Source organism: Oncorhynchus clarkii, chromosome 31 (genome assembly GCF_045791955.1).
Source record: "Oncorhynchus clarkii lewisi isolate Uvic-CL-2024 chromosome 31, UVic_Ocla_1.0, whole genome shotgun sequence".
Taxonomy (NCBI): Eukaryota; Metazoa; Chordata; class Actinopteri; order Salmoniformes; family Salmonidae; genus Oncorhynchus; species Oncorhynchus clarkii.
Genome location: NC_092177.1, coordinates 38078878 through 38092967, shown reverse-complemented (window position 1 = coordinate 38092967; position 14090 = coordinate 38078878). Strand labels below are relative to the sequence as shown.

At 38.1% G+C, this 14090-nt stretch overlaps 14 non-coding genes across 14 annotated transcripts; all 14 read left to right on the top strand.

Moving 5' to 3' along the window:
• The first annotated feature begins 337 nt into the window (after positions 1 to 337).
• Positions 338 to 409, top strand: trnac-gca (transfer RNA cysteine (anticodon GCA)). The gene has a single exon. It is a non-coding gene; the product is annotated as a tRNA-Cys (tRNA).
• Positions 410 to 1344: 935 nt separating this feature from the next.
• Positions 1345 to 1416, top strand: trnac-gca (transfer RNA cysteine (anticodon GCA)). The gene has a single exon. It is a non-coding gene; the product is annotated as a tRNA-Cys (tRNA).
• A 701-nt stretch (positions 1417 to 2117) lies between these two features.
• On the top strand, positions 2118 to 2189 carry trnac-gca (transfer RNA cysteine (anticodon GCA)). The gene has a single exon. It is a non-coding gene; the product is annotated as a tRNA-Cys (tRNA).
• Positions 2190 to 3124: 935 nt separating this feature from the next.
• trnac-gca (transfer RNA cysteine (anticodon GCA)) lies at positions 3125 to 3196 on the top strand. The gene has a single exon. It is a non-coding gene; the product is annotated as a tRNA-Cys (tRNA).
• A 2049-nt stretch (positions 3197 to 5245) lies between these two features.
• On the top strand, positions 5246 to 5317 carry trnac-gca (transfer RNA cysteine (anticodon GCA)). The gene has a single exon. It is a non-coding gene; the product is annotated as a tRNA-Cys (tRNA).
• A 1313-nt stretch (positions 5318 to 6630) lies between these two features.
• trnac-gca (transfer RNA cysteine (anticodon GCA)) lies at positions 6631 to 6702 on the top strand. The gene has a single exon. It is a non-coding gene; the product is annotated as a tRNA-Cys (tRNA).
• A 1591-nt stretch (positions 6703 to 8293) lies between these two features.
• trnac-gca (transfer RNA cysteine (anticodon GCA)) lies at positions 8294 to 8365 on the top strand. Its single transcript has one exon. It is a non-coding gene; the product is annotated as a tRNA-Cys (tRNA).
• A 421-nt stretch (positions 8366 to 8786) lies between these two features.
• On the top strand, positions 8787 to 8858 carry trnac-gca (transfer RNA cysteine (anticodon GCA)). The gene has a single exon. It is a non-coding gene; the product is annotated as a tRNA-Cys (tRNA).
• A 702-nt stretch (positions 8859 to 9560) lies between these two features.
• On the top strand, positions 9561 to 9632 carry trnac-gca (transfer RNA cysteine (anticodon GCA)). The gene has a single exon. It is a non-coding gene; the product is annotated as a tRNA-Cys (tRNA).
• Positions 9633 to 10567: 935 nt separating this feature from the next.
• On the top strand, positions 10568 to 10639 carry trnac-gca (transfer RNA cysteine (anticodon GCA)). Its single transcript has one exon. It is a non-coding gene; the product is annotated as a tRNA-Cys (tRNA).
• Positions 10640 to 11574: 935 nt separating this feature from the next.
• trnac-gca (transfer RNA cysteine (anticodon GCA)) lies at positions 11575 to 11646 on the top strand. Its single transcript has one exon. It is a non-coding gene; the product is annotated as a tRNA-Cys (tRNA).
• A 400-nt stretch (positions 11647 to 12046) lies between these two features.
• On the top strand, positions 12047 to 12118 carry trnac-gca (transfer RNA cysteine (anticodon GCA)). The gene has a single exon. It is a non-coding gene; the product is annotated as a tRNA-Cys (tRNA).
• Positions 12119 to 13053: 935 nt separating this feature from the next.
• Positions 13054 to 13125, top strand: trnac-gca (transfer RNA cysteine (anticodon GCA)). The gene has a single exon. It is a non-coding gene; the product is annotated as a tRNA-Cys (tRNA).
• A 702-nt stretch (positions 13126 to 13827) lies between these two features.
• trnac-gca (transfer RNA cysteine (anticodon GCA)) lies at positions 13828 to 13899 on the top strand. Its single transcript has one exon. It is a non-coding gene; the product is annotated as a tRNA-Cys (tRNA).
• Positions 13900 to 14090: the final 191 nt, after the last annotated feature.

The window sequence follows — 14090 nt, the reverse complement described above, 5'->3', positions numbered from 1 at the left end:
CAAGCTAAAATCTCCCTTATTAGACAATTTCTCAGGATCAAATCCTGGCGCCACCTTGAAATCAAGTACTTTCTCTGTGTTTCTTGAGAGAGGGAGTGCTCTGCAAAAATGTCCCTCATTAGATGTTTTTTCTCTGTCAGACAGTTCCTAACAGAGGTGGAAGTGCAACAGACTTCAGATAAATAGGTCTCAGATTGTAATATATTTGTCATCTTGAAATCAAATACTTTATGGGTATGTTTTCAGAGAGAGAGTGTTCTTCATTAGTTTTTGTTGATCTCCAGCTATAATGTCCCATATTAGACAATTTTTCCGCCTTTAGACAGTTTCTAGCAGAGGGGGTATAGCTCAGTGGTAGAGCATTTGACTGCAGATCAAGAGGTCCCAGGTTCAAATCCTGATGCCCCCTTTAAATCAAGTGCTTTCAAAGAGTTGTTTGAGGGTCGAGGACTGTTTTTTCAAATATGTTACTCAGGGAAAATTGTCCCTTATTAGACAATTTCTCACGTTCAAATCCTGGCACCCCCTTGAAATCAAGTTCTTTCTAAGTGTATATTGAGAGAGGGAGTGCTCCTTTTTTGGTTATGTTACTCAGTCTAAAATGTCCCTCATTCAATGTTTTTTCTCTGTCAGACAGTTCCTAACAGAGGTGGAAGTGCAATAGACTTCAGATCAATAGGTCTCAGATTGTAATTTTTTGTCAACTTGAAATCAAACACTTTATGGGTATGTTTAAAATCTCCCTTATTAGACAATTTCTCAGGATCAAATCCTGGCGCCCCCTTGAAATCAAGTACTTTCTCAGTGTATCTTGAGAGAGGGAGTGCTCTGCAAAAATGTCCCTCGTAAGATGGTTTTTCTCTGTCAGACAGTTCCTAACAGAGGTGGAAGTGCAATAGACTTCAGATCAATAGTTCTCAGATTGTAATTTTTTGTCAACTTGGAATCAAACACTTTATGGGTACGTTTTCAAAGAGAGAGTTTTCTTCATTAGGTTATGTTGATCACAAGCTAAAATCTCCCTTATTAGACAATTTCTCAGGATCAAATCCTGGCGCCTCCTTGAAATCAAGTACTTTCTCTGTGTTTCTTGAGAGAGGAAGTGCTCTGCTAAAATGTCCCTCATTAGATGGTTTTTCTCTGTCAGACAGTTCCTAACAGAGATGGAAGTGCAACAGACTTCAGATCAATAGGTCTCAGATTGTAATATATTTGTCATCTTGAAATCAAATACTTTATGGGTATGTTTTCAGAGAGAGAGTGTTCTTCATTAGTTTTTGTTGATCTCCAGCTATAATATCCCTTATTAGACAATTTTTCAGCCTTTAGACAGTTTCTAGCAGAGGGGGTATAGCTCAGTGGTAGAGCATTTGACTGCAGATCAAGAGGTCCCAGGTTCAAATCCTGATGCCCCCTTTAAATCATGTGCTTTCAAAGAGTTGTTTGAGGGTCGAGGACTGTTTTTTCAAATATGTTACTCAGGGAAAATTGTACCTTATTAGACAATTTCTCACGTTCAAATCCTGGCACCCCCTTGAAATCAAGTTCTTTCTAAGTGTATCTTGAGAGAGGGAGTGCTCCTTTTTTGGTTATGTTACTCAGTCTAAAATGTCCCTCATTCAATGTTTTTTCTCTGTCAGACAGTTCCTAACAGAGGTGGAAGTGCAATAGACTTCAGATCAATAGGTCTCAGATTGTAATTTTTTTGTCAACTTGAAATCAAACACTTTATGGGTATGTTTTCAAAGAGAGAGTTTTCTTTATTAGGTTATGTTGATCACAAGCTAAAATCTCCCTTATTAGACAATTTCTCAGGATCAAATCCTGGCGCCACCTTGAAATCAAGTACTTTCTCTGTGTTTCTTGAGAGAGGGAGTGCTCTGCAAAAATGTCCCTCATTAGATGTTTTTTCTCTGTCAGACAGTTCCTAACAGAGGTGGAAGTGCAACAGACTTCAGATAAATAGGTCTCAGATTGTAATATATTTGTCATCTTGAAATCAAATACTTTATGGGTATGTTTTCAGAGAGAGAGTGTTCTTCATTAGTTTTTGTTGATCTCCATCTATAATGCCCCTTATTAGACAATTTTTCAGCCTTTAGACAGTTTCTAGCAGAGGGGGTATAGCTCCGTGGTAGAGCATTTGACTGCAGATCAAGAGGTCCCAGGTTCAAATCCTGATGCCCACTTTAAATCAAGTGCTTTCAAAGAGTTGTTTAAGGGTCGAGGACTGTTTTTTAAAATATGTTACTCAGGGAAAATTGTCCCTTATTAGACAATTTCTCACGTTCAAATCCTGGCACCCCCTTGAAATCAAGTTCTTTCTAAGTGTATCTTGAGAGAGGGAGTGCTCCTTTTTTGGTTATGTTACTCAGTCTAAAATGTCCCTCATTCAATGTTTTTTCTCTGTCAGACAGTTCCTAACAGAGGTGGAAGTGCAATAGACTTCAGATCAATAGGTCTCAGATTGTAATTTTTTGTCAACTTGAAATCAAACACTTTATGGGTATGTTTAAAATCTCCCTTATTAAACAATTTCTCAGGATCAAATCCTGGCGCCCCCTTGAAATCAAGTACTTTCTCAGTGTATCTTGAGAGAGGGAGTGCTCTGCAAAAATGTCCCTCATTAGATGTTTTTTCTCTGTCAGACAGTTCCTAACAGAGGTGGAAGTGCAATAGACTTCAGATCAATAGGTCTCAGATTGTAATTTTTTGTCAACTTGGAATCAAACACTTTATGGGTACGTTTTCAAAGAGAGAGTTTTCTTCATTAGGTTATGTTGATCACAAGCTAAAATCTCCCTTATTAGACCATTTCTCAGGATCAAATCCTGGCACCCCCTTGAAATCAAGTACTTTCTAAGTGTATCTTGAGAGAGGGAGTGCTCTGCAAAATTGTCCCTCATTAGATGGTTTTTCTCTGTCAGACAGTTCCTAACAGAGGTGGAAGTGCAACAGACTTCAGATAAATAGGTCTCAGATTGTAATATATTTGTCATCTTCAAATCAAATACTTTATGGGTATGTTTTCAGAGAGAGAGTGTTCTTCATTAGTTTTTGTTGATCTCCAGCTATAATGTCCCATATTAGACAATTTTTCCGCCTTTAGACAGTTTCTAGCAGAGGGGGTATAGCTCAGTGGTAGAGCATTTGACTGCAGATCAAGAGGTCCCAGGTTCAAATCCTGATGCCCCCTTTAAATCAAGTGCTTTCAAAGAGTTGTTTGAGGGTCGAGGACTGTTTTTTCAAATATGTTACTCAGGGAAAATTGTCCCTTATTAGACAATTTCTCACGTTCAAATCCTGGCACCCCTTTGAAATCAAGTTCTTTCTAAGTGTATCTTGAGAGAGGGAGTGCTCCTTTTTTGGTTATGTTACTCAGTCTAAAATGTCCCTCATTCAATGTTTTTTCTCTGTCAGACAGTTCCTAACAGAGGTGGAAGTGCAATAGACTTCAGATCAATAGGTCTCAGATTGTAATTTTTTATCAACTTGAAATCAAACACTTTATGGGTATGTTTAAAATCTCCCTTATTAGACAATTTCTCAGGATCAAATCCTGGCGCCCCCTTGAAATCAAGTACTTTCTCAGTGTATCTTGAGAGAGGGAGTGCTCTGCAAAAATGTCCCTCATTCAATGTTTTTTCTCTGTCAGACAGTTCCTAACAGAGGTGGAAGTGCAATAGACTTCAGATCAATAGGTCTCAGATTGTAATTTTTTGTCAACTTGAAATCAAACACTTTATGGGTATGTTTTCAAAGAGACAGTTTTCTTTATTAGGTTATGTTGATCACAAGCTCAAATCTCCCGTTTTAGACCATTTCTCACGTTCAAATCCTGGCACCCCCTTGAAATCAAGTACTTTCTAAGTGTATCTTGAGAGAGGGAGTGCGCCTTTTTTGGTTATGTTACTCAGTCTAAAATGTCCCTCATTCAATGTGTTTTCTCTGTCAGACAGTTCCTAACAGAGGTGGAAGTGCAATAGACTTCAGATCAATAGGTCTCAGATTGTAATTTTTTTGTCAACTTGAAATCAAACACTTTATGGGTATGTTTTCAAAGAGAGAGTATTCTTTATTAGGTTATGTTGATCACAAGCTAAAATCTCCCTTATTAGACAATTTCTCAGGATCAAATCCTGGCGCCCCCTTGAAATCAAGTACTTTCTCGGTGTTTCTTGAGAGAGGAAGTGCTCTGCAAAAATGTCCCTCATTAGATGTTTTTTCTCTGTCAGACAGTTCCTAATAGAGGTGGAAGTGCAATAGACTTCAGATCAATAGGTCTCAGATTGTAATTTTTTATCAACTTGAAATCAAACACTTTATGGGTATGTTTAAAATCTCCCTTATTAGACAATTTCTCAGGATCAAATCCTGGCGCCCCCTTGAAATCAAGTACTTTCTCAGTGTATCTTGAGAGAGGGAGTGCTCTGCAAAAATGTCCCTCATTCAATGTTTTTTCTCTGTCAGACAGTTCCTAACAGAGGTGGAAGTGCAATAGACTTCAGATCAATAGGTCTCAGATTGTAATTTTTTGTCAACTTGAAATCAAACACTTTATGGGTATGTTTTCAAAGAGACAGTTTTCTTTATTAGGTTATGTTGATCACAAGCTCAAATCTCCCGTTTTAGACCATTTCTCACGTTCAAATCCTGGCACCCCCTTGAAATCAAGTACTTTCTAAGTGTATCTTGAGAGAGGGAGTGCGCCTTTTAGTTATGTTACTCAGTCTAAAATGTCCCTCATTCAATGTTTTTTCTCTGTCAGACAGTTCCTAACAGAGGTGGAAGTGCAATAGACTTCAGATCAATAGGTCTCAGATTGTAATTTTTTTGTCAACTTGAAATCAAACACTTTATGGGTATGTTTTCAAAGAGAGAGTATTCTTTATTAGGTTATGTTGATCACAAGCTAAAATCTCCCTTATTAGACAATTTCTCAGGATCAAATCCTGGCGCCCCCTTGAAATCAAGTACTTTCTCGGTGTTTCTTGAGAGAGGAAGTGCTCTGCAAAAATGTCCCTCATTAGATGTTTTTTCTCTGTCAGACAGTTCCTAATAGAGGTGGAAGTGCAACAGACTTCAGATCAATAGGTCTCAGATTGTAATATATTTGTCATCTTGAAATCAAAAACTTTATGGGTATGTTTTCAGAGAGAGAGTGTTCTTCATTAGTTTTTGTTGATCTCCAGCTGTAATGTCCCTTATTAGACAATTTTCCAGCCTTTAGACAGTTTCTAGCAGAGGGGGTATAGCTCAGTGGTAGAGCACTTGACTGCAGATCAAGAGGTCCCGGGTTCAAATCCTGATGCCCCCTTTAAATCAAGTGCATTCAAAGAGAATTTTGAGGGTCGAGGACTCTTTTTTTGAATATGTTACTCAGGGAAAATTGTCCCTTATTAGACAATTTCTCACGTTCAAATCCTGGCACCCCCTTGAAATCAAGTACTTTCTAAGTGTATCTTGAGAGAGGGAGTGCTCCTTTTTTGGTTATTTTACTCAGTCTAAAATGTCCCTCATTCAATGGTTTTTCTCTGTCAGACAGTTCCTAACAGAGGTGGAAGTGCAATAGACTTCAGATCAATAGGTCTCAGATTGTCATTTTTTTGTCAACTTGAAATCAAACACTTTATGGGTATTTTTTCAAAGAAAGAGTTTTCTTTATTAGGTTATGTTGATCACAAGCTAAAATCTCCCTTATTAGACAATTTCTCAGGATCAAATCCTGGCGCCCCCTTGAAATCAAGTACTTTCTCTGTGTTTCTTGAGAGAGGGAGTGCTCTGCAAAAATGTCCCTCATTAGATGTTTTTTCTTTGTCAGACAGTTCCTAACAGAGGTGGAAGTGCAACAGACTTCAGGTCAATAGGTCTCAGATTGTAATATATTTGTCATCTTGAAATCAAATACTTTATGCGTATGTTTTCAGAGAGAGAGTGTTCTTCATTAGTTTTTGTTGATCTCCAGCTATAATGTCCCTTATTTGACAATTTTTCCACCTTTAGACAGTTTCTAGCAGAGGGGGTATAGCTCAGCTGTAGAGCATTTGACTGCAGATCAAGAGGTCCCAGTTTCAATTTCTGATGCCCCCTTAAAATCAAGTGCTTTCTAAGAGTATTTTGAGGGTATAGGACTTTTTTTCAGAATATGTTACTCAGGCAAAATTGTCCCTTATTAGACAATTTCTCAAGTTCAAATCCTGTCACCCCCTTTAAATCAAGTACTTTCTAAGTGTATTTTGAGGGTAGAGGACTCTTTTTTTGAATATGTTACTCAGGGAAAATTGTCCCTTATTAGACAATTTCTCACGTTCAAATCCTGGCACCCCCTTGAAATCAAGTACTTTCTAAGTGTATCTTGAGAGAGGGAGTGCTCCTTTTTTGGTTATGTTACTCAGTCTAAAATGTCCCTCATTCAATGTTTTTTCTCTGTCAGACAGTTCCTAACAGAGGTGGAAGTGCAACAGACTTCAGATAAATAGGTCTCAGATTGTAATATATTTGTCATCTTGAAATCAAATACTTTATGGGTATGTTTTCAGAGAGAGAGTGTTCTTCATTAGTTTTTGTTGATCTCCAGCTATAATGTCCCATATTAGACAATTTTTCCGCCTTTAGACAATTTCTAGCAGAGGGGGTATAGCTCAGTGGTAGAGCATTTGACTGCAGATCAAGAGGTCCCAGGTTCAAGTCCTGATGCCCCCTTTAAATCAAGTGCTTTCAAAGAGTTGTTTGAGGGTCGAGGACTGTTTTTTCAAATATGTTACTCAGGGAAAATTGTACCTTATTAGACAATTTCTCACGTTCAAATCCTGGCACCCCCTTGAAATCAAGTTCTTTCTAAGTGTATCTTGAGAGAGGGAGTGCTCCTTTTTTGGTTATGTTACTCAGTCTAAAATGTCCCTCATTCAATGTTTTTTCTCTGTCAGACAGTTCCTAACAGAGGTGGAAGTGCAATAGACTTCAGATCAATAGGTCTCAGATTGTATTTTTTTTGTCAACTTGAAATCAAACACTTTATGGGTATGTTTTCAAAGAGAGAGTTTTCTTTATTAGGTTATGTTGATCACAAGCTAAAATCTCCCTTATTAGACAATTTCTCAGGATCAAATCCTGGCGCCACCTTGAAATCAAGTACTTTCTCTGTGTTTCTTGAGAGAGGGAGTGCTCTGCAAAAATGTCCCTCATTAGATGTTTTTTCTCTGTCAGACAGTTCCTAACAGAGGTGGAAGTGCAACAGACTTCAGGTCAATAGGTCTCAGATTGTAATATATTTGTCATCTTGAAATCAAATACTTTATGGGTATGTTTTCAGAGAGAGAGTGTTCTTCATTAGATTTTGTTGATCTCCAGCTATAATGTCCCTTATTTGACAATTTTTCCACCTTTAGACAGTTTCTAGCAGAGGGGGTATAGCTCAGCTGTAGAGCATTTGACTGCACATCAAGAGGTCCCAGTTTCAATTCCTGATGCCCCCTTAAAATCAAGTGCTTTCTAAGAGTATTTGGAGGGTATAGGACTTTTTTTCAGAATATGTTACTCAGGCAAAATTGTCCCTTATTAGACAATTTCTCAAGTTCAAATCCTGTCACCCTCTTTAAATCAAGTACTTTCTAAGTGTATTTTGAGGGTAGAGGACTCTTTTTTTGAATATGTTACTCAGGGAAAATTGTCCCTTATTAGACAATTTCTCACGTTCAAATCCTGGCACCCCCTTGAAATCAAGTACTTTCTAAGTGTATCTTGAGAGAGGGAGTGCTCCTTTTTTGGTTATGTTACTCAGTCTAAAATGTCCCTCATTCAATGTTTTTTCTCTGTCAGACAGTTCCTAACAGAGGTGGAAGTGCCAAAGACTTCAGATCAATAGGTCTCAGATTGTAATTTTTGTCAACTTGAAATCAAACACTTTATGGGTATGTTTTCAAAGAGACAGTTTTCTTTATTAGGTTATGTTGATCACAAGCTAAAATCTCCCTTATTAGACAATTTCTCAGGATCAAATCCTGGCGCCTCCTTGAAATCAAGTACTTTCTCGGTGTTTCTTGAGAGAGGAAGTGCTCTGCTAAAATGTCCCTCATTAGATGGTTTTTCTCTGTCAGACAGTTCCTAACAGAGGTGGAAGTGCAACAGACTTCAGATCAATAGGTCTCAGATTGTAATATATTTGTCATCTTGAAATCAAATACTTTATGGGTATGTTTTCAGAGAGAGAGTGTTCTTCATTAGTTTTTGTTGATCTCCAGCTATAATGTCCCTTATTAGACAATTTTTCAGCCTTTAGACAGTTTCTAGCAGAGGGGGTATATCTCAGTGGTAGAGCATTTGACTGCAGATCAAGAGGTCCCAGGTTCAAATCCTGATGCCCCCTTTAAATCAAGTGTTTTCAAAGAGTATTTTGAGGGTAGAGGACTCTTTTTTTGAATATGTTACTCAGGGAAAATGGTCCCTTATTAGACAATTTCTCACGTTCAAATCCTGGCACCCCCTTGAAATCAAGTACTTTCTAAGTGTATCTTGAGAGAGGGAGTGCTCCTTTTTTGGTTATGTTACTCAGTCTAAAATGTCCCTCATTCAATGTTTTTTCTCTGTCAGACAGTTCCTAACAGAGGTGGAAGTGCAACAGACTTCAGATAAATAGGTCTCAGATTGTAATATATTTGTCATCTTGAAATCAAATACTTTATGGGTATGTTTTCAGAGAGAGAGTGTTCTTCATTAGTTTTTGTTGATCTCCAGCTATAATGTCCCATATTAGACAATTTTTCCGCCTTTAGACAATTTCTAGCAGAGGGGGTATAGCTCAGTGGTAGAGCATTTGACTGCAGATCAAGAGGTCCCAGGTTCAAGTCCTGATGCCCCCTTTAAATCAAGTGCTTTCAAAGAGTTGTTTGAGGGTCGAGGACTGTTTTTTCAAATATGTTACTCAGGGAAAATTGTACCTTATTAGACAATTTCTCACGTTCAAATCCTGGCACCCCCTTGAAATCAAGTTCTTTCTAAGTGTATCTTGAGAGAGGGAGTGCTCATTTTTTTGGTTATGTTACTCAGTCTAAAATGTCCCTCATTCAATGTTTTTTCTCTGTCAGACAGTTCCTAACAGAGGTGGAAGTGCAATAGACTTCAGATCAATAGGTCTCAGATTGTATTTTTTTTGTCAACTTGAAATCAAACACTTTATGGGTATGTTTTCAAAGAGAGAGTTTTCTTTATTAGGTTATGTTGATCACAAGCTAAAATCTCCCTTATTAGACAATTTCTCAGGATCAAATCCTGGCGCCACCTTGAAATCAAGTACTTTCTCTGTGTTTCTTGAGAGAGGGAGTGCTCTGCAAAAATGTCCCTCATTAGATGTTTTTTCTCTGTCAGACAGTTCCTAACAGAGGTGGAAGTGCAACAGACTTCAGATAAATAGGTCTCAGATTGTAATATATTTGTCATCTTGAAATCAAATACTTTATGGGTATGTTTTCAGAGAGAGAGTGTTCTTCATTAGTTTTTGTTGATCTCCAGCTATAATGTCCCATATTAGACAATTTTTCCGCCTTTAGACAGTTTCTAGCAGAGGGGGTATAGCTCAGTGGTAGAGCATTTGACTGCAGATCAAGAGGTCCCAGGTTCAAATCCTGATGCCCCCTTTAAATCAAGTGCTTTCAAAGAGTTGTTTGAGGGTCGAGGACTGTTTTTTCAAATATGTTACTCAGGGAAAATTGTCCCTTATTAGACAATTTCTCACGTTCAAATCCTGGCACCCCCTTGAAATCAAGTTCTTTCTAAGTGTATCTTGAGAGAGGGAGTGCTCCTTTTTTGGTTATGTTACTCAGTCTAAAATGTCCCTCATTCAATGTTTTTTCTCTGTCAGACAGTTCCTAACAGAGGTGGAAGTGCAATAGACTTCAGATCAATAGGTCTCAGATTGTAATTTTTTGTCAACTTGAAATCAAACACTTTATGGGTATGTTTAAAATCTCCCTTATTAGACAATTTCTCAGGATCAAATCCTGGCGCCCCCTTGAAATCAAGTACTTTCTCAGTGTATCTTGAGAGAGGGAGTGCTCTGCAAAAATGTCCCTCGTAAGATGTTTTTTCTCTGTCAGACAGTTCCTAACAGAGGTGGAAGTGCAATAGACTTCAGATCAATAGTTCTCAGATTGTAATTTTTTGTCAACTTGGAATCAAACACTTTATGGGTACGTTTTCAAAGAGAGAGTTTTCTTCATTAGGTTATGTTGATCACAAGCTAAAATCTCCCTTATTAGACCATTTCTCAGGATCAAATCCTGGCACCCCCTTGAAATCAAGTACTTTCTAAGTGTATCTTGAGAGAGGGAGTGCTCTGCAAAAATGTCCCTCATTAGATGGTTTTTCTCTGTCAGACAGTTCCTAACAGAGGTGGAAGTGCAACAGACTTCAGATAAATAGGTCTCAGATTGTAATATATTTGTCATCTTGAAATCAAAAACTTTATGGGTATGTTTTCAGAGAGAGAGTGTTCTTCATTAGTTTTTGTTGATCTCCAGCTATAATGTCCCATATTAGACAATTTTTCCGCCTTTAGACAGTTTCTAGCAGAGGGGGTATAGCTCAGTGGTAGAGCATTTGACTGCAGATCAAGAGGTCCCAGGTTCAAATCCTGATGCCCCCTTTAAATCAAGTGCTTTCAAAGAGTTGTTTGAGGGTCGAGGACTGTTTTTTCAAATATGTTACTCAGGGAAAATTGTCCCTTATTAGACAATTTCTCACGTTCAAATCCTGGCACCCCCTTGAAATCAAGTTCTTTCTAAGTGTATCTTGAGAGAGGGAGTGCTCCTTTTTTGGTTATGTTACTCAGTCTAAAATGTCCCTCATTCAATGTTTTTTCTCTGTCAGACAGTTCCTAACAGAGGTGGAAGTGCAATAGACTTCAGATCAATAGGTCTCAGATTGTAATTTTTTGTCAACTTGAAATCAAACACTTTATGGGTATGTTTAAAATCTCCCTTATTAGACAATTTCTCAGGATCAAATCCTGGCGCCCCCTTGAAATCAAGTACTTTCTCAGTGTATCTTGAGAGAGGGAGTGCTCTGCAAAAATGTCCCTCGTAAGATGGTTTTTCTCTGTCAGACAGTTCCTAACAGAGGTGGAAGTGCAATAGACTTTAGATCAATAGGTCTCAGATTGTAATTTTTTGTCAACTTGGAATCAAACACTTTATGGGTACGTTTTCAAAGAGAGTGTTTTCTTCATTAGGTTATGTTGATCACAAGCTAAAATCTCCCTTATTAGACCATTTCTCAGGATCAAATCCTGGCACCCCCTTGAAATCAAGTACTTTCTAAGTGTATCTTGAGAGAGGGAGTGCTCTGCAAAAATGTCCCTCATTAGATGGTTTTTCTCTGTCAGACAGTTCCTAACAGAGGTGGAAGTGCAACAGACTTCAGATAAATAGGTCTCAGATTGTAATATATTTGTCATCTTGAAATCAAATACTTTATGGGTATGTTTTCAGAGAGAGAGTGTTCTTCATTAGCTTTTGTTGATCTCCAGCTATAATGTCCCTTATTAGACAATTTTTCAGCCTTTAGACAGTTTCTAGCAGAGGGGGTATAGCTCAGTGGTAGAGCATTTGACTGCAGATCAAGAGGTCCCAGGTTCAAATCCTGATGCCCCCTTTAAATCAAGTGCTTTCAAAGAGTTGTTTGAGGGTCGAGGACTGTTTTTTCAAATATGTTACTCAGGGAAAATTGTACCTTATTAGACAATTTCTCACGTTCAAATCCTGGCACCCCCTTGAAATCAAGTTCTTTCTAAGTGTATCTTGAGAGAGGGAGTGCTCTGCAAAAATGTCCCTCATTAGATGTTGTTTCTCTGTCAGACAGTTCCTAACAGAGGTGGAAGTGCAACAGACTTCAGATAAATTGGTCTCAGATTGTAATATATTTGTCATCTTGAAATCAAATACTTTATGGGTATGTTTTCAGAGAGAGAGTGTTCTTCATTAGTTTTTGTTGATCTCCATCTATAATGTCCCTTATTAGACAATTTTTCAGCCTTTAGACAGTTTCTAGCAGAGGGGGTATAGCTCAGTGGTAGAGCATTTGACTGCAGATCAAGAGGTCCCAGGTTCAAATCCTGATGCCCCCTTTAAATCAAGTGCTTTCAAAGAGTTGTTTAAGGGTCGAGGACTGTTTTTTAAAATATGTTAATCAGGGAAAATTGTCCCTTATTAGACAATTTCTCACGTTCAAATCCTGGCACCCCCTTGAAATCAAGTTCTTTCTAAGTGTATCTTGAGAGAGGGAGTGCTCCTTTTTTGGTTATGTTACTCAGTCTAAAATGTCCCTCATTCAATGTTTTTTCTCTGTCAGACAGTTCCTAACAGAGGTGGAAGTGCAATAGACTTCAGATCAATAGGTCTCAGATTGTAATTTTTTGTCAACTTGAAATCAAACACTTTATGGGTATGTTTAAAATCTCCCTTATTAGACAATTTCTCAGGATCAAATCCTGGCGCCCCCTTGAAATCAAGTACTTTCTCAGTGTATCTTGAGAGAGGGAGTGCTCTGCAAAAATGTCCCTCGTAAGATGGTTTTTCTCTGTCAGACAGTTCTTAACAGAGGTGGAAGTGCAATAGACTTTAGATCAATAGGTCTCAGATTGTAATTTTTTGTCAACTTGGAATCAAACACTTTATGGGTACGTTTTCAAAGAGAGTGTTTTCTTCATTAGGTTATGTTGATCACAAGCTAAAATCTCTCTTATTAGACCATTTCTCAGGATCAAATCCTGGCACCCCCTTGAAATCAAGTACTTTCTAAGTGTATCTTGAGAGAGGGAGTGCTCTGCAAAAATGTCCCTCATTAGATGGTTTTTCTCTGTCAGACAGTTCCTAACAGAGGTGGAAGTGCAACAGACTTCAGATAAATAGGTCTCAGATTGTAATATATTTGTCATCTTGAAATCAAATACTTTATGGGTATGTTTTCAGAGAGAGAGTGTTCTTCATTAGCTTTTGTTGATCTCCAGGTATAATGTCCCATATTAGACAATTTTTCCGCCTTTAGACAGTTTCTAGCAGAGGGGGTATAGCTCAGTGGTAGAGCATTTGACTGCAGATCAAGAGGTCCCAGGTTCAAATCCTGATGCCCCCTTTAAATCAAGTGCTTTCAAAGAGTTGTTTGAGGGTCGAGGACTGTTTTTTCAAATATGTTACTCAGGGAAAATTGTACCTTATTAGACAATTTCTCACGTTCAAATCCTGGCACCCCCTTGAAATCAAGTTCTTTCTAAGTGTATCTTGAGAGAGGGAGTGCTCATTTTTTTGGTTATGTTACTCAGTCTAAAATGTCCCTCATTCAATGTTTTTTCTCTGTCAGACAGTTCCTAACAGAGGTGGAAGTGCAATAGACTTCAGATCAATAGGTCTCAGATTGTATTTTTTTTGTCAACTTGAAATCAAACACTTTATGGGTATGTTTTCAAAGAGAGAGTTTTCTTTATTAGGTTATGTTGATCACAAGCTAAAATCTCCCTTATTAGACAATTTCTCAGGATCAAATCCTGGCGCCACCTTGAAATCAAGTACTTTCTCTGTGTTTCTTGAGAGAGGGAGTGCTCTGCAAAAATGTCCCTCATTAGATGTTTTTTCTCTGTCAGACAGTTCCTAACAGAGGTGGAAGTGCAACAGACTTCAGATAAATAGGTCTCAGATTGTAATATATTTGTCATCTTGAAATCAAATACTTTATGGGTATGTTTTCAGAGAGAGAGTGTTCTTCATTAGTTTTTGTTGATCTCCAGCTATAATGTCCCATATTAGACAATTTTTCCGCCTTTAGACAGTTTCTAGCAGAGGGGGTATAGCTCAGTGGTAGAGCATTTGACTGCAGATCAAGAGGTCCCAGGTTCAAATCCTGATGCCCCCTTTAAATCAAGTGCTTTCAAAGAGTTGTTTGAGGGTCGAGGACTGTTTTTTCAAATATGTTACTCAGGGAAAATTGTCCCTTATTAGACAATTTCTCACGTTCAAATCCTGGCACCCCCTTGAAATCAAGTTCTTTCTAAGTGTATCTTGAGAGAGGGAGTGCTCCTTTTTTGGTTATGTTACTCAGTCTAA